Source organism: Pteropus medius, unplaced genomic scaffold, assembly GCF_902729225.1.
Source record: "Pteropus medius unplaced genomic scaffold, Ma_sr-lr_union100, whole genome shotgun sequence".
NCBI lineage: Eukaryota > Metazoa > Chordata > Mammalia > Chiroptera > Pteropodidae > Pteropus > Pteropus medius.
Genome location: NW_024344378.1, coordinates 14,346,339 through 14,373,415, shown reverse-complemented (window position 1 = coordinate 14,373,415; position 27,077 = coordinate 14,346,339). Strand labels below are relative to the sequence as shown.

Sequence of the window (27,077 nt, the reverse complement as noted above, 5' to 3'; positions counted from 1 at the left end):
CGATACAAAAATCCTCACTCTCCCATTGGTTAATTGACATTGATAGTGTTACTCTATTTTTAATATGAAAAAATAAAGTTATTTGGGAGGCTAGAGATCCAAGAAAAATAATCTCAAAAATATTCAAATATAGTTGTGTTTGAGATTCAGAGTATATTATCATATTTTAGGTTTTCTTATTTGATTTACTTTGTTTTTTGTTCCTTTTGCTTCTTTTTCAAACTGGTTGTAATTTGAATGGCCAATATGCAGCACTTGGCCACAGGAAGCAAAAGGATATCCAAAGCAGAGGAGGCACTCAATATAATTTATCTGGGAACAATGTACAAGAATTTTCAGATGTCTATTTCAGGGATTTTGGACATAAATGAGGTGGGAAATGCTCATTAATCAAACCCAAGCTGCCTATTTCTCAGAGGACACAGAATCAATACAGGTAAAATTTTCTATTTCTCCAAAGACTATCTCACTAAACACCTTGAAGGAGACTTTATGGGCAGTTTTCCTGTAGATTTACTGCTTGGCATGCAAGAACATCAACCTCTTTAAATGTTGTGCAGACAGAACTTTAAATTGTGAAATAGGTATGCCCGATCGAAGGGTAAAGACAATCAAACACCAATTCTATTCTATGGGAATGCATTCTGTAATAAGATAGTGATGTGGGTGGGTGAATTTGAATTTTCATGTTGCAAATATTTATTTTAGAAAGAATGATTCTATCACTCTCTACCCCTGAAACCAAATACATAAACAAATAAAAACACTGCCTTTACAAACACAAATTTAAAAATCAGATGAAAATATTTGAAATATATGAGAAAAAGTTATATAAATATAGAGTTCCTACTGTCAATAAGGAAAAACAAATATTATAATAGATTAATATCCAAAATATATGTTTAAGTAAGTAAATATATATTTAAGTAAATATATATTTTTATTTCAACTCTTAACATTGCTTAAAAACATATTGACAAAGTTGAACAGCTTTAAACTGATCATGTAATTTGACGGACAATTTTCTTTAAATAGTTCAGATATGTGAATGAATGAATCTTATGTCATTGCAGGAATACATCTTTCACTATGAGATCTGCCACAATCAAAATGCATTACAGACTGAATAAATATTTGATTCAAAGTAAGACTTTGAAATTGGCCTTGGAGCAAAACCTAACACCTGAGGGTGAGATGGCTGTATGTGTATTATTTCTTCCTGAACTATTAAAGAATAATATAGAAATGTTACTCTTTCAGCCTACAATTTTTTTAAGATAGAAAGATTTTCTCTCAAGTTGCATTAGACAAGTGATCTATTCTCTTTGCTTGGCATAGTCCTAGGTCTGTAAAGTGCCCCAGATATATACATATGTATATTTTCCAAAGTGGGAATATCAGCTTATATCCAGCCTCATAAATAAAACCTATACTCAGCCCGATAAATAAAGACAAACAACCCAATTAGGCAAAAAAAAAGGGGGGCAAATACCAAACAAAACAAAGAAAAAATCAACTTACATATGGACTTCATTTCATAAAAGAAGATATCCAAATTGCAATAAAGCTATGATAATGTATTCAGCTTCTTTAAACATAAGGCAAATGCAAACAAGACCACAATGCAAAACGTCTACGCATCTTTCAAAAGAGCTAAGATAACAAAGAGTAAAATAAGGAGAATTTTAAATAGCAAAAAATACCAAAAGTTAGAATGTGGGGTTAACTATTACTCTCAAACAATACTGGAGGGAGTATAAATCGATATGATCACTTTGGAAAACTATGACAGATCAATGACATTGCTGGCTTCATTTATTTACCCCACTTTTTATCAATGTCCCTTGCTCTCAAGAATCAAAGTACGATCTCTCTTCTCTCAGTTCTACGTTCATTTCTCTGACTTGCTTTAGACAGTGTTAGCGAATGTTACACAAGCAGAAGCTTGTAAAAGCATTTTTGCCTTTCCACTTGTGCCCTTGCATCTTTGCCTCTGTAATGAGAACATGCCTAGACTACGCTGCTAGAGAATAAAAGGCACATAGAGACATTTATATTACTCTTGCCCCAGCCAACACTAGCCTAAATCAGCCAACAGGCAATCTGTCCCCACATACGTGAGCCAGCTCAACCACCATCAGTACAATAATTTAGCCAAACCCCAGTTGACCCCAGAGGAATACACTGATGAAAACTATTTCATGACACTTCATTGCATTCCAGGTAAAATGCAAACTCTGTAGTACAGCTTGGATGATGCCACCCGGTTTAGCCCTTTATTATTATAGTTATTATTCTCTTATTTTTCTCTACTTCCTTATATATCCCTAAAACAAAAATGTGAAAAGCAATTATAATTTGTCATCTTTACTTCAATTCCCCTCCTTTCTGTTCTCATATATGAATCTTGGTAAAGAGCAGACCCTCGGTAAACAAGGTCATTTTGAATACTGTCTCTCTCACTTACCCTCCCTTGGGTTTCTACTTTCTTATCTATACAATTGAAATAATAGTAGTTAACACAAAGGGTGATTGAAAATATTGAGTGCAGTAACTTATGCCTGGCAAGCACTCCACAAGTGCTAGCTATTATCATTAATATTCTTTTTCTCTCTCTCTCTTTTTTTTTTATCATATAGCCCTTTATTCCTTTTTAACATGCAGATCATAAATACTCAAAAAACCCTTTGCTGACTGTCCTTGCTGTATCCTACCTCTTCACTTTGTTCCTATTATGCCCTGGACACATATTTATAGTAGTTCTTGCCAATAATACTATAATAGTTCATCTATTTGTCCCCTCTCAGAGGACTATGAGCATCTTGAGGGCAGAGACTGGGCTTAATTCACTTTTGAATCACTATTACCAGCATCTCAACCACTGAAGATGTTCAATGAACAAGCTTCCTTCTCAGAATTTTAGAAATATTAAAACACAGTTTTGGCAAAGAAGAGAATCAACTGTCATAGAGAGAAAGGTTGTCAAGAATGGAGAGCTCTTGACTCTGTTAAGGCTGTTTACTCGACTGTCTTCTGCATCAGTGACCGGAAGGAATATTTTGTCAGCCAGCTGGGTTCTGACTAAAATGAAGAGCTGGTAATCCAGGCATCCTACCAGGATCCTGGATCTAAATGACTGTGATTCAGCCAAGCTTTGGCTCATGACAAAAACAGCTGATTTTGATTCTAGTCTTTTCATGCAGTTACAAATTCATTTTCCTTCAAGGAATTCTATGGAGCATTTTTCTTCAAAAGTGCTAACTGTTCATTTATTGTGGAAAAAACTGCCATCGAGAAGCCAAAATCTGGGGTCAACATGAGAGGTTACCCTCATCAAAGTCATGATGGAAAGTTGAAGAAGTCACTTTGGCGAACCTGCCAATTTTCTACACCTTTCCAAGGGCAACAAATCTGAATGTGATTTTTCCTTTTGGAATTTCAAAGGAGTCTCATTAGTTTGGCCGCATTTCTCTTTCAAGAAAGATTATTATATTCAGAATTAAGAATATTCTTATTCCTAAGGCAACTTCATTTTTAAGCTCAGTTTCCACTATAGAGGTGTGTTTTCCTTCTAATTTTTTTTTCTCAGAATACAATGAACTTAAGCATCATCAAAAAATACACATGAGAGGTTCAAATACACACACACATTCATATAAATAACTATATGTATATAATTTTACCAGATTCCAAGCACAATTGTTCATCCCACCAAGAGTCATCTTCATAAAACCCTGTATTTACATTTAGATAATGGCATTCTTTTTTGGATTGCTCGGGATTACTTGGCAATTACTAATGCAATTTCTGTGGACATAAGTAAAACTCAGATTTTGACCTAGTTTGCAAGTTGACTCTCACATCCTAGCTCTTTCTCATTCTTTCCTTCCCTTTTCATCTGACTTAGACCACTTCTAGATTGCTGTCTAGCTTCAGAAGATGTAGATAATACACAATATTTAACTTTTGTAGAACTTTTCACTCCGTGGACAGAGATATCTGAGCTGCTATTTATGCAAACATGTATCACTGCCTCTAGTAAATTTTGATGACCCTACATACTAAAAGCAATAAGATAACCAAGTAACAAATTCCATATTGCCTACTCATTAATTCATGGATAAATTAAATACCTTATTCATTTGGATTCCAAATATCATTTTAATCTAAATAATGAAAACATTAGAAAGGAAAGCCAGTCATAGGGTAATTTCAATAAACTCCCAGTAACTCACCATTCCATGTTTTGCTATTTTTTGTTTTGTTTTGTTTTGTTTTGATGTGTCATAGGGAGGCTTACTGGTGGTAGAAGTGCCTGAAAGCAATCAGATATTTGAGGACATGGAACTGTTCCATCGTGCAAGGATACAAATACTATATAACAGGAATTTAGAGCATCTGCTCAGCATAAAATATTATTAAATGTCATAAAAACATGATATAGTTGATAATAACTGGCATGCACTGATTGGCTTATTGACTAAACACAGACAAGGTATTGAGGGAATGTTCCCAGATGCCCAATGTCAGTGGAGATTTTCAGGGAAAACTGCATTTATCTCTGGAAAAATAAGAAAAACAACTGTAAAGGGGACACTCCTCTATCACTAGCATTCCTGATACTCTTCGATCTGTACGTATTTTTTGCAACCAAAACAACCCGCATCTTGTAGAATCTTTAGAATTGAGATTATTCCTGTGACACATGGCAGAGCAAAGAAGGTTTGAAACCGACCTCACAACGTGTTCTGATAAGTGCAAGATACTGGACGACTATGTTCAGGATAAGAACATTCTTCATGACCAAAATAGGAGAACACATACTCCCTTTAAGAGCAGCATGAGAAACCATGGAAAGTGGTGACCTAACTGGACTGCAACTCTATTAATTATCCAGGAATTAAACCCATCTCGGTATGAAATAAAAGTATTTCCTTTCTGGAACAACGCAATGAACTATGGAATGGATATCATATTATTATATACCCAAAGGAATAAACTAACTAGGCACACTAAACTAGAGAAATGATTTAAAGGAAACATGAATCCTCTCTCCTGTGAGTTTAATATTAATCACTTTGACTTTTTCTGGAAAAATGTCCAGGGGCTAAGTCTATTGAAAATACTAACATGATTTTCAATGATGCCAAACTGGACCAATAAAAGAAAGTCAACTATGTCTTCCCCTCACCATCCATAAAATAGGCTTCCCAGATACCTAGTTTCTTTTAGATGGATAACTGAAGGCTGGAGACCAAATCATACTGATAGACAGAAACAGACATGGTAACTGAGGTATGATTATGCTTTTAGGCTTAAAAACCTGAATTGACTATTTAAGATACAAGCTATTTAAAAGAAAATAAAAGAGCCTTAAATCCCTGGTGATCAAGTAATCGGCAATCAAGGTAGAGAATTACACAACACAGAGTCCTGTTGTCCTTTCAAGAAAGACCATTATCTCTAAACTTAGTAGTTTATTTAATCATATGCAGTATTTTATAGTCCTGTTAGTCAATGGGGTGGATGTGTGCGTATGGGTGAGTGTGTGTTGAACTTGCCTCAGCTATTTGCAGTTCTGCAACATATTACATGCATCACTGGTCATTTCTCATGGCATCTTCAAGCATCTCTGTTAAAAGAGATGGAAGCAACAAAGACTGAATATTGATTTGTTGAGAATGAATAAAAAACCAATTTTACAACCTGGAGACCATTTTAATTTAGCAAAATTTGGTCTCCTGTGACCAAATACAAATCCTTTCACGTCTGCATTGTCCTATCTTGGAGAAAAGAATAAATTAAAGAAGTGAACAAAATTCTCTGCTCATCACATTGATATTTCTCTGCCTTGCTGCAGCTGTGGAGATATTAGAAATTAAAATGTTTAACACCATGGGCACTGCCCCGACTTCCTTATAAAAAAGGTCATCTCGCTTGTGTTTGTATTATTGTGGTATGTTTTTTTCCTATTCATTACAGAGTTCTGTGTGGCTCTAAGGATAGCATCAATTAAATGTGGACAGTCAGTCTAGAGCATTAATCAGACAAATAGTATTCCATTTGGAAAATCATACTATTTTGTTGCCTCATTTCATTTTCTTTTCGCCCTTGCCTTTTGATTTAATTTACTCATATACTTATAGACACCACCTCAGTGATCAAGGGTAAGGTGACAGTCACAATTTTTCTGTTCAAGGGAGAGAACATTACAGAGGCCGGTACTTGAAAACCTGGCAAAGGTATTAATCTCTTCCTGAGTGTATCACCCCATCCTATGTCTTGCCAGATTGCTGTGTCCAAGAGCAGATTCCACAGCCAAGGAAAACACACTATGGATAGTGTATTTATGAGTTACGAGGTTCGGAGTAAACGCCCACATTCAAATTTCTGCTCCTTCACTTACCCCTTAACCTCACAGTTACCAATATTTAACTTTTTGAAGCCTCACTTTAACCATCTATAAAGCAATAGTGATGAGTGAGAATACAATAAAATAACTATAATGGAAGTAGCCAGTACCTGGAACAGAGCTTTTGCTCAATAACTGTTGACAATAATCCCAGGGATACAGGAGGCTTAAGGAGACCTACTTCTTATGGAGTTGACGAAATCATCTAGAGCTGCTAGTTAAGAATGATTTTTTTTTTTATTCTCTACCCCATACATAATAACTTAGATATTATGTTTACTACCTGCCTAACGATCCTTCCAGGTGAGTCTGATGGGCAGTCAAACTTGAGAACCACTATCTTATTCATCCCACCCTAAATTTCACTGCTCAAGTCCCTTTTGCAATACTGCTGCCAAGCGTTTCTGTAACCTCTGTTTAAATACTGAATATAGTGAACACAAAATGTCTTTGGAGACATCTCTGTCTATATGTAACAGTCCAAAGTGGTTTCTTCTACCCAAGCAAAATTTCTCTCCAGTATCCTTTATTGACTGATGCAAACTCAAACCTCTACAGTCATGCAGGGAAAAACAGCAACCCCTCTGTGTGTCTAGTAGCCTTTCATCCATTTGAAATCACAGTTGTCCCCAGGTCTCCTCTCCTCTAGACTAATATATCGTTCACCAAATTGCTATTTATAGGGTATTGATGTCTCAAACCAGCAGCTTCTGGGCATGTTTTGTTGACTTCATAGACTCAGTTCTTTTTTATTGTTGTTTTACTTAAGCCTATATTTCATAGTTAGAAAATAATAATTGAACTAAGGATTCATGGATTAACTAAGGCTTTGGACATATAACGAACCTGAAGTGTGAAACAAGATCAACACAATTAAGTACTGACATTATGAAATCAGAAGAAAAGTACTCAAAAGATTTCAAAGATGATAGAAACACTTCCCTCATCACCCTTGAAGCTAAATTTTAAGTCGTATCAAATGGTTCTTCTCAGATCATTTGGCTCTACACTAGTCCCGCTCATCCTCGTGAATGCAATTCTTCCCCTCAGCGCTACAACCATTTCCCAAGTCCTCACGTACGTCTCCCCACTGATTCCTTGAGGAGTGGCCTAGCGCATATACAATCTCGGTGTATATTATGTTAAAATTATAGATTCCCGGATCCCAAATCGAGATGTGTGATTCAGTTGCTTTTGGATGAACTCAGAAATGTACCTTTGTTAACTTAAGGAAGGCGCGTCAAATATCAAACTTTGAGTCATGCTTCCACAAATCCTTCAACATCTGTTCAGTATTTTGCAGAATGCTCCTTATCTGGGTTTGTCTGATATTTTTCTCATGATTAGACTGGGGTTGTGGATTTTAGGGGAAGAAAACCCTTGAGGAAGTGCAATTCTCATCACCTCCTATCAAGGGTACATACAATCATCATGACTTATGGTTGTAAAGATGCTGTTAAACTATAATGGGCAGCTGCTATGGGATTCCACCTGATGGCTGCTCTATGAAGATACTGCCCAGTGTTGCCTGATCTTGATTTTTCAACAGAATCCAGAAATCTGTGTTTATGTGAAATAGCTAATAGTCATGGGGATGTAAAATATAGCATAGAGAATATAGTCAATAATGTTATAATAATTACGTATGGTATCAGATGTGTACTAGACTTATTGGGGTGATCACTTCATAAGTTATACAAATGTCTGACCACTACGCTATACACTTGAAACTAATGTGATATTTTATGTCAATCGTAATTGAAAAATAAATTTTTAAAAAAGAACAGATTCTTAGGAAGCACAGTCCCACCAGAATAACTAACCCAAGGTCTCCACAGAGTTTCCTTATCTGTAAAATGGGAGAAATTTATAGAATTGCTGAATTGCTATGAGGAATCAATGATAAATGCTGGATAAAGTGCAACACATAGAGAGGAGGCAACTAAAAGAACAATTTATTCAGAGGCTTGAGAGTATGACCATTCTGGGTTTGTAATTTATCCCTTATTATATAACTTGCACAAGCTACTTAAATTGAGCCTTAATGTCCATATCTGTCAAATGGGTAAAACACTAGGCCTGGAGGAGGCCTCTTGCAGAAGGTCCCCGCCCTCCCCCTCTGCGCAGTCCTCCCATGTGCCTGTGAGGGATACACCTCGCTTCTTCAGTTTATCCCATTTTGCTTTTCATCTACGTGGGATTCTTCACAATTGCTCATCCACTGAAGGTTATCCCTCTATATTTGAGAGCGCTTATGGATTTTCTGAGTATCCTGTCTAGCATTTCAAAGGATTTGGAGTAAATAAAAGAGGTTGTATTTTATACTGAGTTCTCTGTATTGAATCAATTCCTAACATGTACATCAAATGGACATTTACCATCAATTCACACCCTTTTCTAAGAATGCAGCTTCTTTCCTTATAAGGAAATTTCTCTAATCGCATGTAACCATTTCCTTGCAAAAGGTTTAGCATATGTTATCTATAGCTGTCCCCTTCTGGTAGAAGGAGTCTCCCTCTCATCCACATATTTATTAACTGGCTCCTTCAGAATGAGCTTCTTAAAGATTTTGAGAAAAATTTTCATCCTCCTTCTGGTATATCCAGGGTAGAGGACAAGCTGATCTTATCACATGTTCACGACTTATTGCCCCTAATTCAGCACCAGAAAGAGATACACATAGTTAATGAACTGAAAACCAAAACTGAATTAGGGTTGATCTCTCTGAAAACAAGTGTCTTTGGTGGAGCCGAGCTTCCTTTTCTTGTGAGATAAACAAAGACTGGGAACTGCTTACCCATCAGCCTAAGCTGTCTCAGCTGCCTTTCAGTAAAACAGAGCTATGCCACAACTGCTTCCTAGAATGAAAAACCCAAATCAGCTCAGGGTCAGGCTGATAAAGACACAAGCAAATACAGTAGCACCCAATATAACAGCAGAAGACGCTCTTCAAAAACCTCCAGCTCAGTAACTTTGAGACATCTTTTAGAGAAAAATACTCCAGAATCACACTATCATGCTGCCATTCTTCCCCACTTTACTTGTTATAAAAAGCATTATGTATATAAATATATATAACATTTTATATAACAAATACATAGTATACTATATATAAGTATATAGAGTATCAACTCATCAGTGAGTAAAACTCTAAAAGTCTAATCATAGAAACTAGGAAAGTAGTTTAATTTCGAATCTAACCAAGAATTCTCTTCAAATTAGGTATCTCAAAGTGGAAAATGTGATACAGGACAAAGTAAACTTAGAAAAGCCCACAGTTCATTGCCCAGATCTTTCATATCATCGTTATCAGGACACAGGGTTAGTAATTCAAGCCCTGAGGATTGATGGAGAGTCTCCAAACCCAAATGAAACACTGAACATGTGTTGTTTGGTTCTACTAAAAGTAAAGATCAAAGTTATGTCCTCTCTCAAAATTCTGTACCCTTATTTTGGAGTTTTTGTTTTATGATTTCAATGAGTCTGTTGCAGTAGGTTTCCCTGCAAACGGTTTGAGATTTGTAAGTGAAAAGTATCAACAATGTGGTCTAGAGGTTACAGGAAATTCATTTTCATTTTCCTGAGTCAAGTGCCAAATTTACATATACTCAGTCTATGGCATCAAGGTGACACCCAGGAACTCTGTAGTTTAGGAGATGGCTATTCCAGCTGTGCATATGAGTATGTCCACTTTTACTTATTCAATTATTATTCAATTATTCAAGCTATTCAGTTTTACTCTGTCAATTATTCATTGATTTATGCATTCATTTATTTATTTTTACTAAACATCTATTAAGTGCTGGGTGTGGTAAGTACCTGGGCCAGCCGAAGTTGCTGTTAGAAGAGATGCTGCTGGAGGCTGGAAGTAACTGGAGACAGATAGCTTCTCTAATCAAACAATATCTCCCACTGTCCTTCCATTACCTCTAACTACACCCTGAGATTTATAAATACAAATTCCTTTGAAAATATATAGAATGCACAAGACGGTACAAATAAAAGAAGTTATTTATATATCTGTATGATACAAAAATACCCTTTGAAGAGGCAACATAGTATTCTTAACTATCCTTAGTTTGCTGGAGTGAATTTGTGTTTTTATTTTGGCTTAGATTTTTCTTTAGCTATTTGAGGGTTAAGCATCTCTGAGACTTTGAAGTTCTGAGACAGGCTACTCTTTGCTGCCATAAAGAGTACAAGAACAATAGTAGGCTTATGGACAAAGGGTGGCACAGGAAGAAAGAATATTTTTTCTTTTTTTATTCTTTTTTTCACTTTTAGTTTGAGATGTCTTTGGATGTCAGTAGGCGATGCCAGGCAAACAGCAGATGCACAGATGGCGATTGTAGGACTGACTGTGTTAGAGACTTGCGTGTGGAAGCTCTTAGTATGTAAATGGAAGCAGCAGCCAATCACGTGGAAGTATTTGTCCAGAGAGTTGTTTTTTGGTTTTTTTTTTAAATGAGAAGTGATGTTCAGAAAAAAAAAATCTAATAAAGCAGATAGTATGCTCCCAGCAACTGAGGAAAATCAGTCCCAAGGAACTTATTTAATTTTCTCTTCAGCACATATTAATAAAGCCAAAAGTCTATTTAGTTTTTAACTCAGTGTCCTTTTCACTAAGTCATACTGTGCCTTAGGTCAACAAATAACTTGTTGAGTGTCTACTATGTGCCCAACATCTACAACCTACATAGAGAAAACAAAGTGAGGATAAGGCAAAGTCCTTTATCAGTCTGGAATAGTGTTGTACATGTGCTCTTTGACTAGTTGCTAGTGCAGATGCTAATAATCCCCAGGCTTGGAAGCTCTTAGCCCATTTTTTACCCTTCTAAGCCCTAGTTATTTATGACGATTAACTCTCTTAATCATCTCTTTCTCTAGGAAGCCTAGTCACAGCAGTGTTGGTGATAATTTTGAAGCAGGTATTTTTAAAGGTGAATTTGACACATAATGTTAATTATCTTCTTGTATATATGTATCTTAACTACTCAACTGGATAGAAGAATCTTCGAGAATAAAAAATTCTACTTGAGATGTTCTTAATTGATCTCTTCCAATACAGGAGATTAAAGAAATATTTATTAGAAAAAAAAATAAGAGAAATAAGAAATAAGGCAATTTAAGTGTTATAAGTGATAAAAGTAAATAAAACCGCAGAAGTACTTATTAATGACTTGGCTAATGGGTAGAAGTTCTGGTTTGGGGTCCAGAAATCATGAGCTGTAATTCAGAGAATGAAAGAGCAAAATATAACCACATGAAACCCAGTTTATACTATTCATAAGATATAAATAAAGCTACTTTTCTTGAGTTTTGTGGAGCTGTTTTGGAGAAGTGAACATAATGCTTATATATCCTAAAATCAGTATGCCTTGTTGGCATTCCAGCTTCTGTCAGACTCAGTGAAATATTTCTAGTTTAGATACTTTAATGATTCTGCACTGTACCTGGGTGGCTGTACCTCAGAGAAGTCTCTAATCTTGACAAATTCTCATTAAAATGAAAGGTCACTGGAGCCCCTGGAGGAGGGTCCTTTCAGGAAGCCAATTAGCTTAGTTCTAACCCATGATCCTATCTGTTCATTACTTTCAGGCTGCTATCCTATTCTCTAATATATTTTTTTATCTGAAATTAGTTTTCATTCAGTGTAATATCCATGACCACAAGAAGAATTTAGCTGTAACATTAGTATCGCCTGGTCAAAAATGATTCTAAGAAAGGAGAAAGTGGGATAATTAGAGAACCTCAGGATAAAACCCAATTGTCAAGGATGTGCCACTAATTTGAGGATAAAAATGAAACCTCCTATGGTGATGCCACACAGAACTCCCTCCATTGTAGCTGTGAGATCCTGCTGAGGATAATACGGGCAACTGAAAGAAGTAATACTGATATGATGAGTTACGGAAGGCAATACAACTGGTTCTTGGTCTTGGTTCTGAAATAACCTTTTCACCCTCCATCAAAGAATAGAGAAGGGCAGGTCAGAGCCAGATCTCAGGATATCGTAGATAGAACTAGTCTTTGATATACAGTAAAGTTACGTCCAATGTGAACTCTCAGTTTCTGTATAACAAATCATCCCTAAACCCTATATCACAAACACTTAGCGATGCTCCCTCCCCATCCCCCTACTTGCTCTCCAACTCTTCATTTGCTTGAAAGTGTCTACGACTATGCTACTCCTCCACAGCATATATCCATCAAAATTCATACTTTATTTATTTTGTTCCATATATTTGATTCTCATTCTGCTGGATGCTGCCCTCAAGGACTAAGTAGGGTAGCAGGAGTAAGGTGAAAACAATATTTGTGGTTCACTAACTATTTAACAGGCCAGATTATGGAATACAGTTTTTTATTTAATATCTATCATGATGGATGGATCACGATACAAGTATCATTGTCTATAAATTTTAAGATGCAAGAGCTGAGATTCAGAGAGGATAAATGATTATTTCAAGGTCACAGATTTGTTACTGGTAGAGCTTTGATTTAGTTCTAGGTCTGCTGACTTCAAAATTCATGCTCTTTCTACTGCAAAATATGATTATAAGTAATTGTAAAAAAAAAAAGTAAAATAATAAAATAAATACTAGCAATTGTAAGTGAAAGCCAGGAAATTAGAAGGGATGTTAATTTAAAGAGTTTCTTTTTCAAATCCATATCCCTGGTGTCTGGCATAAATCCTTAGAGAATTGAGACTTAATAAGTATTTACTGAGTATATATTCTGCCTGAAAGTGACAGGAGGATGCAGTTTTCAAGTGTGTGTGTGTGTGTGTGTGTGTGTGTGTGTTTGTAGAAAGTACAATTTGAGATTGGCCTTAAAAAATGGGAAGGTTTGGATATGTATACATTAGGAATTAACTTATGACTTCCTGGCATATGGGGACAGATGAGCAAAGATATCGAGGTAGAAAATACTAAAGGGTTTTTGAAGTTGTAAATAGTCAAGGCTCAATTAGTCAAATCCTTGAGACAGAAACAAAATTCTCCTTTAGAATTTTAGATCTTAACCTACCTGTATATAAATAAGGAGAGTGATACTTTTGGGTAAGAACCATCCTATTCTAACTAGAACTTCTCCACACATAGATTGTCACAGATAAGTTTATTTCTGAGACTTCCTCACAGTAGTAGTTCTCAATAAAGTCCTCTTGGGGGACCTCAGGAAACCATGTGAAATGGCCAGGTACAACTGAGATATCTCTTTGAAGCAAGTATTTATCTTTAAAATACCAGTGATTTTGCATTTATTCATGTTTGGTTTAGTATAAAATGTGTCTCTCAGATCATTGAGCAAAATGAGCAGTCCTGGGAAAATGGGCCATATGTACCTGTGACTTCAGGTATCCTGTGACAAATTGCCTATACATCATTGAAGACCCATTTGCTGGTTGGAGTCTGGTTGTTCAAGAATTTAACTTGCTGACATATCTTCCTTTCAGGAAAAAAAATAAATAAAACAAAAAATGATGTGACATTTATTTGTTATTCCTATTTAGAGAAAATTAAATTCATTTTAACAACTTTATGAAGGTATCTTTAACATACAAAAATTATATATGTTTAAAGTATACAACTGGTTGTTTTGATATATGCACACATTGTGAAAAGATCACCACAATCAAGCTAAATAGCTTGTCTATCGCTTCTACCTAGTTACCATTTTTTGGTGTGTATGTGCAGTGAGAAAATTTCATTTAAGATCTATCTATCCTCTTGGGAAATTTCAAGTATACGGCACTGTTAATAGCATCGCCATGATGTGTTAGATCTCCAGAACTCATTTATCTTGTATAACAAAAATTTTGCACTCTTTGACCAACATCTCATTTCCCCCTAATCCCTACTGTCAATCACCCTTCTATGCTCTGCTTCCATTAGTTTGACTATTTTAGATTTTTCATAAAAGTGGAATCATGCAGTACATGTCTTTCTGTGTCTGACTTATTTCACTTTGCATAATGTCCTCTAGAGTCATCCATGTTGTTGTAAATGGCATGATTCCCTTCTATTTTAATGATGAATATTTTAAGGCTGTATGTGTGTGTGTGTGTGTGTGTGTGTGTGTGTGTGTGTGTGTGTGTGTGTGTATTCACTTTTCCCTACTCATTCTACTACCAGTGGACATTTAGGTTGTTTCCATACCTTGGTTATTATGAATATTGTAATGAACATAAGAGAGCAGATATCTCTTTGAGATCCAGATTTCATTTCCTTTGGATATATACCCCAAAGTGGTATTGCTGGAACATATGGTAATTCTATTTTTGATTTTTTGAGGAACTTCTACACTACTTTCCCATAATGTCTGTACCAATTTACATCCTAAAAACAGTGCACAAAAGTTCTCCTTCACCATCTCCTCACCAACACTAATTTTTTGTCTTCCTGACAACAGCCATTCTAGCAGGTATGAGATGATATCTCACGGCAGTTTTCACTTAAATTTACCTGATGATTAGTGATGTTGAATACCTTTATACATACCGATTGGCTATTTATATATCTTCTTTGGGAAAACATCTATTAGGGTGTATTCCTAATTTTTTAATTGGGTTATTTGTTTTCTTGCTAATTGAGTGGTTTGAGTTCCTTATATGTTTTGGATATTAACCCTTTGTCAGATATATAGTTTATAAGTATTTTCTCTAATTCCTAAGTTTTCTCTTTGTTAATTATTTTTCTTTGTTGTGCAGAGTTTTTTAGTCTATTTTTTGCTTGTCTATTTCTGCTTTTAATGCCTGTGATTTTGGTGCTGTGACCAAAAAATCATTACCGAGACCATTGTTAAAAAGCCTCTTCTCTGTATTTTCTTCTAATAGTTTTAGTTTCAAGTCCTACATTTAAGCCTTTGGTCCATTTGAATCAATTTTTGCATATGTGTGAGATAAGGGTACAGTTCACTCTTCTATATGTGAGTATCCAGTTTTTTCAACATCATTTATTAAAGAGACTTCTTCTCCATTGTGCGTTTTTGGCCCCCTTTGCAAAGATCTGTTGACTGTAAATGTATGTATCTATGTCTGGATTCTCTATTCTGTTCCATTGGTCTATATGTCTCTTTTGCCAGCACCACACTGCTTTGATTATTATAGCTTTGTAATGTACTTTGAAATCAGGAAGTGTGATGCCTTCAGCTTCCTTCTCAAGATGGTTTTGGCTATTATGTGGTTCCGTATGAACTTCAGGATTTTTTAAATAAAGAATGACATTAGGATTTAGATAGGGGTTCGTTGAATCTAGATTCTAAGGAGGTAACTCAGGTCATGTCGTGAGCTTACAGAAATTGGGTCTAGAAATGTCAAGCTTAAAGAAAACTTTAGTTTGTTGGGGTTTGATTTTTTTTCCTCCAGGGAAGTAGTTTTTAAGATCCAAATAAAGTTGGGTCATCAACAAATTCAAAAAAAGAAAAAAGTAAGCAAGCAAGCAATCAAAACACTATTCTATAAAGAAAAGTATAGAAGGGAGCTCCATGAGAGAGGACGTAGCTGCTTCCAGGTGCATTTTCTCTCCAAAGTACACCTGGCTTTTTTCTCTCACTGCAGGAATCCCATCCATTAGGAACCCCTAATCTGGCAGAAATCAGATTCCCAGAGAGAGGCTCTATGAAGTGACCACATTACCTATAAAGCAGCCTCACTCTTCTATTTTTGTCCTATTATTTCTTAAGCCATCTAAACAACCATTAGGTGGACTCCACTGCCTTAGACCCTTGCACATATTCTAAGCAAAAAGATAGGCAAAATATTCAGTTTACTTAACCAGGAAAAGAGCAAAAATGATAACAGTCATGAAAAAAAAATGCTTTCAGTGACAAGAGCTGATGTTAGAATTTCACTATCTTTTATCTAAACACCATGACAACACCTGACACTTTTATGGCACGTTCTAAAATGAGTAAATGTATAGATTATGATTAATTCAAGGAGTATGTTCTCCTTATGTTCTTCCTTCCCTCCCTCCCTTAAATCCGTTTTTGACTTAATATTATGTGACAAGCTCTGCTAGAAAAACAATGAATAAGACACTTCTCCTCTTCTCAAGAACTATAGAATATAATAAAGCAAAGAAAGCAACAGAAAAGAATGTGACCTGTGATATGAAAGAAACGGAAGAGGATGACCCAAGGTAGGGTGTTCCATAAGAGGGAGGAATCACTTCATAAAATGCTCATGGTGTCCTAAAAAACTATCAGGTAATCCGATTAGGATTCTTAGCTCCACTTTTTAGGTGAAGCAACTGAGGCTTAGAGAAGTTAATGAACTTGCCATAGATCACACATCTTGAATCTAAAAAAGTAGATTCGAGACTAAAAACAGCAATTTACTTCCTTTTTATCAATCCACACACTGTGTCAAAAAAAAGGGCATATTTAAAAATGCTAATTTAAAAAATATCAGAACATAACAATAAATTATATTGACTTGCACATACTTAAAAGATCCAAAGCTGATATCATCTGATTTACAAATTTTGAATCAAGCGTTTATTGATGGAAGAATAATCTTAAACTTTAACGTCAAAAAATAATATTCTTACATGCAAGCCTCTTTTCTCTTTACCAGATTCTATCTACATCCTCCCACTTTGCTGCCAGAAGAAACAATTAGTCATTCCATAAATAGATCAATATTTGCCCACACTGTAGATGACGAGATCCAATCTCCAGTGGCCCCATCTGCACACTGGCACCAAAACCACCTCATAAGACCAGTGGTAGGCATTTCCCTAGCTCTCCATTTCAAAGATGCAGAAACAGTTTCAACAATATTTCCCAGCATGCCTCATCTCGCACAGCTGAGAAGTGGTGAACACAGGATTTGAGAAGGCCTTTCTGAGCCTGAAGCCCTGTTCTTCCTCCTCTATAACGGTTCATTGTATTTTTTTATTCTAGTATCTTTGCAGTTATAGTTACAGCTAGAGATTTTAGATGCTTTATATCTGGGAATCCAGACATCCTCCTCACCACCACTTTTCTTGTATAAAAATTTCTTGATTCTATAAAAAGAAAAAAATTAATCAAAATGTCTCCATTTTCTACCATCCAACATTTCCTCCCTCAACCTCACTATCTTCTAGAGGAAGCAGCAGTACAGCTACAGGTGAGCACACCCACTGGGGCTAGAAGGAACATGCTTGTCTTTCCAAACAGGGCTCATGTGAAGATGCGCAGAAGCAGCCAGTTATTATTCATATTTTGGCTTTATTTCCAAGATGTTCTGGCTATAATAATGTCTGAATTTGAAGATTTGTTTCCATGACCTGAGCCTACTACGTGAACCACTGACTGTCTATGTATTAGTTTCCAAGAAATGGATTGAAAATGGACATATAATTTTACCACAAGTGTCAGAAAAAAGAAGGGAGTCTTGCAAAGCAAATTTTAATAAAAATAAATCATCTTGACCCATATTCTATAGATAATATTTCCTTGGTAGAGGAGAGAAGTGGCTGACAGAAGAAGCCTCACCACCACTATTTTAATTTTCACATACTATTTTTAGCTCTTAAAATAGACTATAAATAATAGCAGAAGAGAAATGAGATTCATAATGAATTAGAAACACAAACGAGTTCCATAAAATATTTATCTGCAGTGAAGTGGGGGTTTGATGTTATCTGAACATTAAAAAACATAAATAGGGCATTTCGTTGCACACAGATCTTCTATAATAGGATTTCAGAGGGGCGTTTTTACTTAAAGGTCCAGTCATGGGTAAAAATAATAATAATAAAATTCTGAAAAAGTCTATACTTTTTTTTTTTAAATTCAGCTCTGTGTTCCAAAATCTAAACTTCAAAATATAGTGATGATAGATACTTTGCACTACATAGTAACTTGGCGTTTATACATCTAATATGATCATTCTGATAATTTACTACTAATGATTCCAAGGGTTGATTTTTATGAATAATCACAGTTCCTCCACAGGATTTTTGGGGAGAATAATAAGCCAGGACATGTATAGGACCTATTCAATGATTCCTGTGAGGACTGAGGATGGGTGCCTGGCACACAGCAAGTCGTTAGTAAACACTGAGAGTTATTTCCATGATCAAGGGTTTGCGAGGTCTATGAAAATATGTCCCAATTGTATTCTTTATTGTTTAATGCCAATAAGTAGCATTGGAACTTTCCCTGTCTCCATGGTCTATATCTGATTTCTATCATACGTTTTCAAATCTTGTGTGCTCCTTGGTCTATATGTTTTTGTCAAAGACTTTGATTTTCAGAGCAGTTTTAGGTTTATAACAAAATTGAGAGAGAGATAAAGAGATTTCTCATATAACATGCATAGCTGTTCCCATTATCAACATCACTTATCAGAATGGTACATTTTTTTTTAATCAAGGAGGACTCTACATTGATATATCATAATTACCCAAAGTCCATAGTTTATCTTAGGGTTCACTCTTGGTATTGTATATTCAATGGGTTTGAATAAATGCGTAATTACATATATCCATCATTATAATGTCATAGTCAGTATTTCCCCTGCCCTAAATATCCTCTGTGCTCTGCCTATCCATCTCCCCCCCAATCCTAAGCAACCACTAATCCTTATACTATCTCCATAGTTTCGCTTTTTCCAGAATATCATGGAGTGGGAATCATAAGGTATGTAGCCTTTTCAGACTGCCTTCTTTCACTCAATAATATACATTTAAGTTTCTTCCATGTCTTTTCATAGCTTGATAGCTCACGTCTTTTTAGTGCAGAGTAATATTTCATTGTCTGGATGTACCACAGTTTATCCATTCATCCACTGAAGGATATCTTGGCTGCTCCCATGTTTTGGCAATTCTGAATAAAGCTGTTATAAACATTTGTGTGCAGGTTATTGTATGGACATAAGTCTTCAACCTTGGTCTAGCTTTAAATATTTAGTCTAGAAGTCTATTGTGGTTCCCTGTATCCACGATACTCAGCACTAATCAAACCAAGCAGTTTCTAACTGAGTTTGTTTTACACAAGGCCTTGGGATCCCTTTTAACACATACTCTGAACAGCCACTTATTAAATGATTCCAGTCAGTACATGAGCTGTAACCCACTTGCCATTCCTTTCCTGGAAACACAGCCAAAGACATCGTTCTGAGCTGCAGTTTGAGAAGGGAGTTAAATTGCAGGAGGGGGTTGAAGTGTTAGGAAGAGGACAAGCGAATGACTGATGTTTTTTTAGCATTTGCTAAGCCCATTCCTTGTCCTGAACACTTACGTTTCATTTACTCCAACATGGTGATTTATGAGTATAAATTAGCACATTTTGACAATTTGTCAAAATGAGACTCCAATAATAAAATATCTAGATTCATGCAGGTGCTATTGTAAATATGGCAGCACCATTTATCCTCCAAATAGCTGAGAAGGGAAGGATACAGAGAATGACAGGTGACAGTTTCTTTTAACATGTGGAGAAATATTACTGCACCTCTTCTTCCACTTAAGGGAAGGTCAATTAACCTTAAATGCAGAAATTACAGTGAGAAAGAAAAATGGATCAATGTAAAATTTATGTCGCAGTAACTGGAAATTTTCATATGTTCTCGGCATCAGATCCTTTATTTGAAGAATATGTAAAAGGGAATAGTCTTTCAATGTGTCCTTCTAAGAAAGAAAAATGACTCCAAATATTAAAAACAACGTTTTCCATGTGAAATGAAAGTATGGAATGAATGATAGAAATGTTTCTATTATTCTGTCATCCTGAAAGGCAACAGAAAACAGACTGGATTATACCCTTTCTATGAGTCTACGCAGTGTAGCAGTTACTCTGCCCAGCACGGCCACCTCACCCCACATGAACTGAATAAAGCTGAGAAGTGAGAAACAAGAGGAAGAATAAGGTCGTGCTACCAATCGCCACCAAAGCAGAGACTAGCAGGTAATTTCCAGCTTTTATCCACACCCCTGACTTTAAGGACTGTGACAGACAAACTTGTAGGAAATTCTAATCTGGGCTTCACTACACTCCTACCCACGGCTGCCGATTTCTACTTCATAGCATATCTTTCTCTTTTTTTCTCCTTCAAACTCGATGATGTTTTACTTCAACCTACATTTCACCTGGATACACACACCTGTTCTCTTATCTTTGCTATTCTAAGTGTGGTCTTCAGACCAGCAGCATTGGCATCCCCTGGAAGCTCGACAGAAATGCAGAATATCAGCCGCAAATCGGAAGTACTAAATCGGATCTGGTGTTTAACAAGATACCTCATGACACGATGCACATTGAGGTCATTGCTTGCAGTCGCACTCCTACCTGCTATGCTCCTGCTTAGCATGCCTCTCCCTTGTTCATTAATCCTTGCTCTATTTCCCCTCTCACTCCCCGCCCCCCTCCTCCTATGCAACAGAGCTAGAAGCAGGAGGAGAAAATGGCCTGATTTCTATACACCTTCACTAAGAACCCTATTTCAAATCCTGGTGTCTGTGATAAAAAGAAATACTGTGAGGACACTGCAAAACTTCTCATCCTGGGTTAAAAAAAAAAAAAAAAAATCTCTCTCTTCTAGATCTTACAAGAAGCTTCAGTATCTGTCTCCTGCCACCCTTCCAATGTCCTCAGATTCACTTGTCAGAAGTGAACCTGCTTAATGTGACCTGTTCCATGAACATGGCCAAGACACCTATTCTTGCTCCAGCTTCAGCAATCACTAAGGACAGCTGCCATCCTTTTCTCCTCCATAAACCCCTCATTTCCTCATTTCCACGTCCCTCCACACTCTGAACTGATTTGGCTGAGTCCACCGTCTGCAGCTCCTCTTGGAAATCCACTCTGCTATATTTTAGTGGCTGTAGTGGCTCCTTCCAATCTCTGTCATTTTGAGGATACGTGCGGGCAGACATGCCCTCAGCAGGACTTCTCTTCCCCTGCTCCCTGCTCCCATCCTTCACTCAGTCTCCTCTAATCTCGATGGTGATTTCCAAACAGCTGCTTCTAAGAATGCTAATGTGGTCATACTGAGCACAGTCCCTGGCTAGCCATAATGAAGAGCAGTTACTGGAAAGCTTATTTGCGCATGTGTGTATTTTTGCGTCCTGAAGCCCTGATTTCATTAATGCCCACAACAGAGTTCAAGGTCTGTCAGAATGATAAAGGATCATTTTCATTATAAACCCCAATTTACCTCCTTTCTACTCATTCCCTCAAACTTTACTAGTTAGTTATGACCATCAGAAACCAGAGTAAAGGAGAAAAGGCTATCTATATTTAAGGTGTGAAGTCAGGAAACTTACTCCTTTCTCTTCGAGTGTGGGATAAGGAATTGAGAATGTGGCATTCAGGAAATACATCTTATTCCTTTGAGAAAATTGGCAAGGTCATCCATCACAGGTCATTTACCCAAGTTCAAGGTTAGAAGTTTCTCTGAGGTTTATTTTCCTGAGATAAAAAATAAGCGGGGAGAAAAGGAAAAAGAGAGACAGAAACACATTTTGACTAATTGATAAATGGTGGGGGACATGAGAAAGAGGGAGGACAACAGTTCTCTGGAAAGCAGCCAGTGCCAATAAAATAAATGATGTTCGGGTGTGGAAAAATGCAGCTCTTCCCAGCTTCTCCCACTTTAACATTTCTAAATCAGCCTAAATGGAACAGCATTTATTTTAGAAGTTTCATAATACATAGCAGTCTTCTCCTGCCCTACTTTTTGCTTAACTTAGTTAGAAATTTGAAAGTTCCCCTTATGAGGTAAAAAATTCTTAGTTATATTGATTTGGTACTTGAATGAATTCCCAAGACCCTCTGATGGAGGGACCCTGAGCTATACTTTAGTCTAACTTTGTCCCTTCCATTTTTCACACTAAAATCGGGACTTTCTTGATTACAGTGACAAAAATCTAATTTAAACTGAGCCTTGAGGCCCTTAAGCTAAAACAAGCAAACAAATCAACTGAGAAACTGCCTTTAGGTGAGGCTGGATCTAGAAGTTCAACAAAATCATTAGGTATCTTCCTCTTTCTAACATTTGTCTCTGTGTCCCCTACCTGAACAGTGAAATATGTATATAGAAATTGGAAATAAGGATTATGTACATTTTGTGTCTATAATGTAGTCTGACCATCTGTAAAATCAGGATAATAATCTTAACCACACAGAGCTTATGTAGGAGAAATATCTAAGAAAAAGTCTCTAATGCACATTAAACTTCAGGTTGTTACACATAAAAATGTGTACCTTCCCAGATCAACTCTTTTAGTTTCAATCCCGTCTTCCTAGCATGGATATATGACACATAGGTATAACTGGAAAATTCATTGTGGACTGTTTTCCTTCTCACCTTAATGTCTTTTCTTCAGATACTGTACTTGCCCAATCCTACAATAAATATGTCCTTTAATTAATCTCCTTTTACCCTACTATTTCAATCTAAATGATTCAGGTTTATAACTAATAATAAACTATCATGTGTTATTGACCTTTCACGTGTTTCTTTTTGATTCTACGACTACTTGGAGGGTAAATACCTGAGGGAAGGCATCTACTCCAGGGTACTGCCTCTACCCTCCACTCACTTTCCAAAGGCTGTGCCTAATAGATAGTGGAATTGGAAAGGAGAGGATTGTACATCTTTTATCTATTGTTTTGAATAGTCATTTGTAATAAGGGGATAATCAATCTGACCTCATATGGTTGGTATAAGAAAAAATTAAAGGCAAGTAAATTGTATATATTTTTTTCCATAAAGACAGCCCAAATTTATTTTGTTGGTTGTTGTTTTGGTTCTGACCACCATAAGTTCATAATGTCAGACATAGAACATGACAGGCCAATAGGCACTTAATATGGGTATACGAATAATGGGTATATAACATAAGAACCTACATCCGCATTCTATTTCTTTTTCCATTTTCCTTATTGTGACATGTTAAAATGACTGCCACCATAAATATTCACTTGCAAAATTTTCTTCCTTAAACTGAGTAGGAACATAAATGTTTTACTTTTTAAATGTGTAACTCAAGGTCACAGAGAAACATTGGGAAGCATATTAAATAAACATTTGCAAGAAGCAGAACATACAGAAATTCTTCTCAAAAGTCTTTCCTCCACTTCTGACCTCTGAAGATCCTTATACATTGACTCACAGGGCAGAGTAAAGTGGAAAAAGGAAGAGGGGGAGCTGTCTGAGATCCCTGGGTAAATCAACGAGAATTTGTCTTCTTTCTCTCTGAGCGGCATTGTTTAGAAATGACAAAGTCACAATTTGGTAAAGCCATGAAACTAAGAAATAAAAGTCACTGATTCTATTGTTGAAAGTTTGGAAGGAGGGAAAAATAGCAAGTATTACTTGATCTATTATTTGTTTTCTAATTAAGGATATCAGCACAAAGGCGTTTTTATATTTTGGACCTTTCATTTGCCTATTACTGTGAATTATATTTCTAAAATGTGATGAGTCACTGGAATATTAAATCCTGGAAATACATGGGAATATTTGAACATAGAAATGAAGAAAAAAGGTTTCTAACATACAAACCAAGAAACAGAGAAACAATATTTCTTAATAAGGGAGGTTTAAAACAAAGATGCAGCAAAGGGAAGCATTTTGAAGTTTGAGGCCCTGATTTTGGCACTCTCATAATAGACAAATTTGGAGCCTGTTTTCATCGGACAAACGTAAAACTTAAGGATGGGCATTAATGTATACTGTGGGTGTATATGAGTATCAGTGACCCATACATAACATGGAAAAACATGTCCTCATTCCGCTTAATTTGATAATGGACTTCATAAAAAGTTCAATAATTTACCTCATCAAACTGTGTCCACAAAAGTAAATTCAGAATAGTGGTGAAGCACATATACTTTGGAGTCACACCAAACTGGCCTTGAGAACTGAGATCCATCACTTCCTACTTGTACATTCTTGAGCAAACATCCTTTCAATCTAATATTTCTCATCTTTGAAATTGGGATAATCCTAGTACCTCTAATTGTAAGATCACACGAGAAAATACATATTATATCTTTAGCATCATGCCTGGCATATAAAATGAGCTGAATAAATGTTGGTGATAATGGTGCTGGTGACAGCGATGGTGATGATTATGATAATGATGATATTGGATTTTGCACCTACAGTAAGGCCTATTCCTTTAAAGAATTCTTTTAGAGACCTGGAAACTATTAGAGTTGCTCTTTAATATCCTAAAATAGCGAAGACTTTATAAAAAGTCCTCTGGAATCTCTCAAAATATTCATGAAATGCCAGGAGTAACCAATATTAGGGATAAAAGGAAAGAAAGCCAAACATCTTCATTTTGTAGGCATAGCAATTTAAGCTCACAGTCCAGCTGGCAGCATAACGACTCTAGACTTCTAGTTTAGTATTCTTTGAACTGTAATACACTGAAAACTGCACAACAGCCCACCGTACTCGCAAAACACTGTGACAAATCCTTTAAGAGGTGAATTTAATAGAGTTGGCACCATAAGGACACAAGTGGAATACGTTCTGATAGAAACAGGGTGAAAAATGACCGAGTGGGTAGGCAATCACAGTTCTCGTCTGCTGTCTGTACTGCCCAAAGTATGAGAAGCACTCAGCTGTACACATTTACCACAGGCCTAAAAAGCACATGGTTTTTCTTTGTTTTGTTGTTGTTGTTGTTGTTGTTATTTCTGAAACATGACAAATATTTCATGGAATGTTTACATCAACGACAAAATAAATATTTCATAATGTGCATTTTTAAAAATTACCTTTCTAAGTCAAATCCCTGATGTAATGGAGAATAGCAGCTTTTAATACTGGGAAGAATGGTAGGATTAGAAAATCAATGTTTTGTAATGACTCATGTAATAGGTAATTCAGGCAGGGATCATCCAAAGATAGTTAAGGGAGTTGGTGAAAGTCAGAAGGGGTAAGGAGATGATCCTTTCGTACCACATCACAAACACTTCCTTCTACAATTCACATGTGACCAAGTGACAGCTGTGAGAACGTGAATGTTGAGGATATGAACAGCAGCCTGGGCGATCCAGGAATTTAAATTCACCACTACTATCGAAACTGCTTCTAAGCCATGGAAAACTGCACCTATAACAGCATCTTTGAGACAGAATTTTGCCATTCCTGTAACACAAGTCTGGGCAGAAATGCTTGGACCAGTCAAAAGTATCTGAGAGCATTCACGAGGAGCAGCCGACAAGCTGTGGCATAGACACTGAATGCTCTCTTTTCCTGAGACCCAAGCTAATGGGGTAGCAATGGTTTCTCAGCCTCAGATAAAAATAGTGAAGACTTTATGTTCTGCCAGAGGGATGAAATGCAAGAGTATAACCTACACAGACATATTCAACAATCTGTCCCTTCTCTCTTGAGCATCTCTGTCATTACCCTACCAGTTCTGTCCTATTAGCCCCATGATGAAAGGAGCAGCCTGACTGTTCAAGCCAGCTTCTCTGTTTATTATGAAATCTCCCTGGTACTTGATAAAATACATCAGTGAGATTCTGCTCACCTCCGTAGGCCTCCCTTCTTGCTTGAGTGCACAACCACAAATCCAAATAGTGTTAAAAGATATTGATGAAGTGGATGCCTCTCCAAGAATGATGGCCTAGGAGGGAAACAGAAATCATGCATAGAAAGCAATCAGGAAATGTCAGCAGACCTTTAGAGAAACCCTTCAAACATGCCAGAGCACCAAGACAAACATCAAAACTAATGGAGTGTTTTGTAAAGAGAAGTGTGTTTGCCCAGGAAAGGGAGGTAGGAAATAAAGTGAGAAGCCAACTATTGCTGTATGTGTTTTCAGGGGTAGAGGAAGAACACAACTCACAAGATGCCAGTCTGAAAAAAAAGGCTGGAAAGTAGGTTGAGAATGGATGGTGTAAACACAGTATTTTTGGCTGCAGGGCATTCATTTTCCTTCTGGTTAGAGCCCCTCATTTTCCTTGGTGAATTATTCTCCATTATTTTCTAAACATGTTGTTGAGGTGAGGAGAGGTTAATCCCCAATAAGAATGGCACATAAACCTGGCCACAGTGATTAATTTAAAGTTAGTCACATGACCTAAGTAAGAGCTACCTAAATCACTGAGACATAGTTTTAGATCATTAATCGCAACTCTTAGAAAATAGAGTACCTCTTATCCTTAACTTAAAAAAAAATTTCTCTGGGAAGCAAAGACTGAGATGAGGTTAGACATTAAAAAAAAAAAAACTGTATTGAGGGAAATATCTGGGAAGGCTGAAGGACAGGACTCTCTCTCCATTGGCTGTGCCAGGCTGCTGTGAACAAGCCTTTCTGAAATTGGAAAGCCCCTTTGTCTGAGAAGATCTCCTAGAGAAACACCTTAAACCTTTTAAAGATTTTGAAATAGGATCTTACCATTGATTTGTACTTTGGCCCAATCCTCATTTCACTTGAAAATCTTTCTGAAAAGATTAAAGATAAAAAAACATTTTACCAGCCAGTCAAGCCTCAGCCTCTTGTTGCTTGAAAAACTAAACAGTTCCTTCTTTACTTCATTTCTCTTTCCACCAAACTTTTCACAGGGGAGAAAACTAAGCCAAAGGGAATCTGTGACATTTCGCGTGGCTCACATACTCTCTATGTAAATTTCTTCTCTTCCTGGGTACCACTGCTGCTAGTTTCACTTACGTAAGTTGAGTGGTCTTTTTATTTTTCCAGCTTGA

The 27,077-nt window shown here is 36.5% G+C and overlaps 1 long non-coding RNA gene across 1 annotated transcript in view; it reads right to left on the bottom strand.

Annotated features, from left to right (window-relative positions):
• The window catches only part of LOC120609113 (uncharacterized), a 463,755-nt gene that overhangs the window by 150,109 nt on the left and 286,569 nt on the right, over positions 1-27,077 (bottom strand). The window contains exon 2 of the long non-coding RNA XR_005654677.1: positions 26,770-26,816. This is a non-coding gene — a long non-coding RNA (uncharacterized LOC120609113). The remainder of the gene's footprint in view (positions 1-26,769; positions 26,817-27,077) is intronic.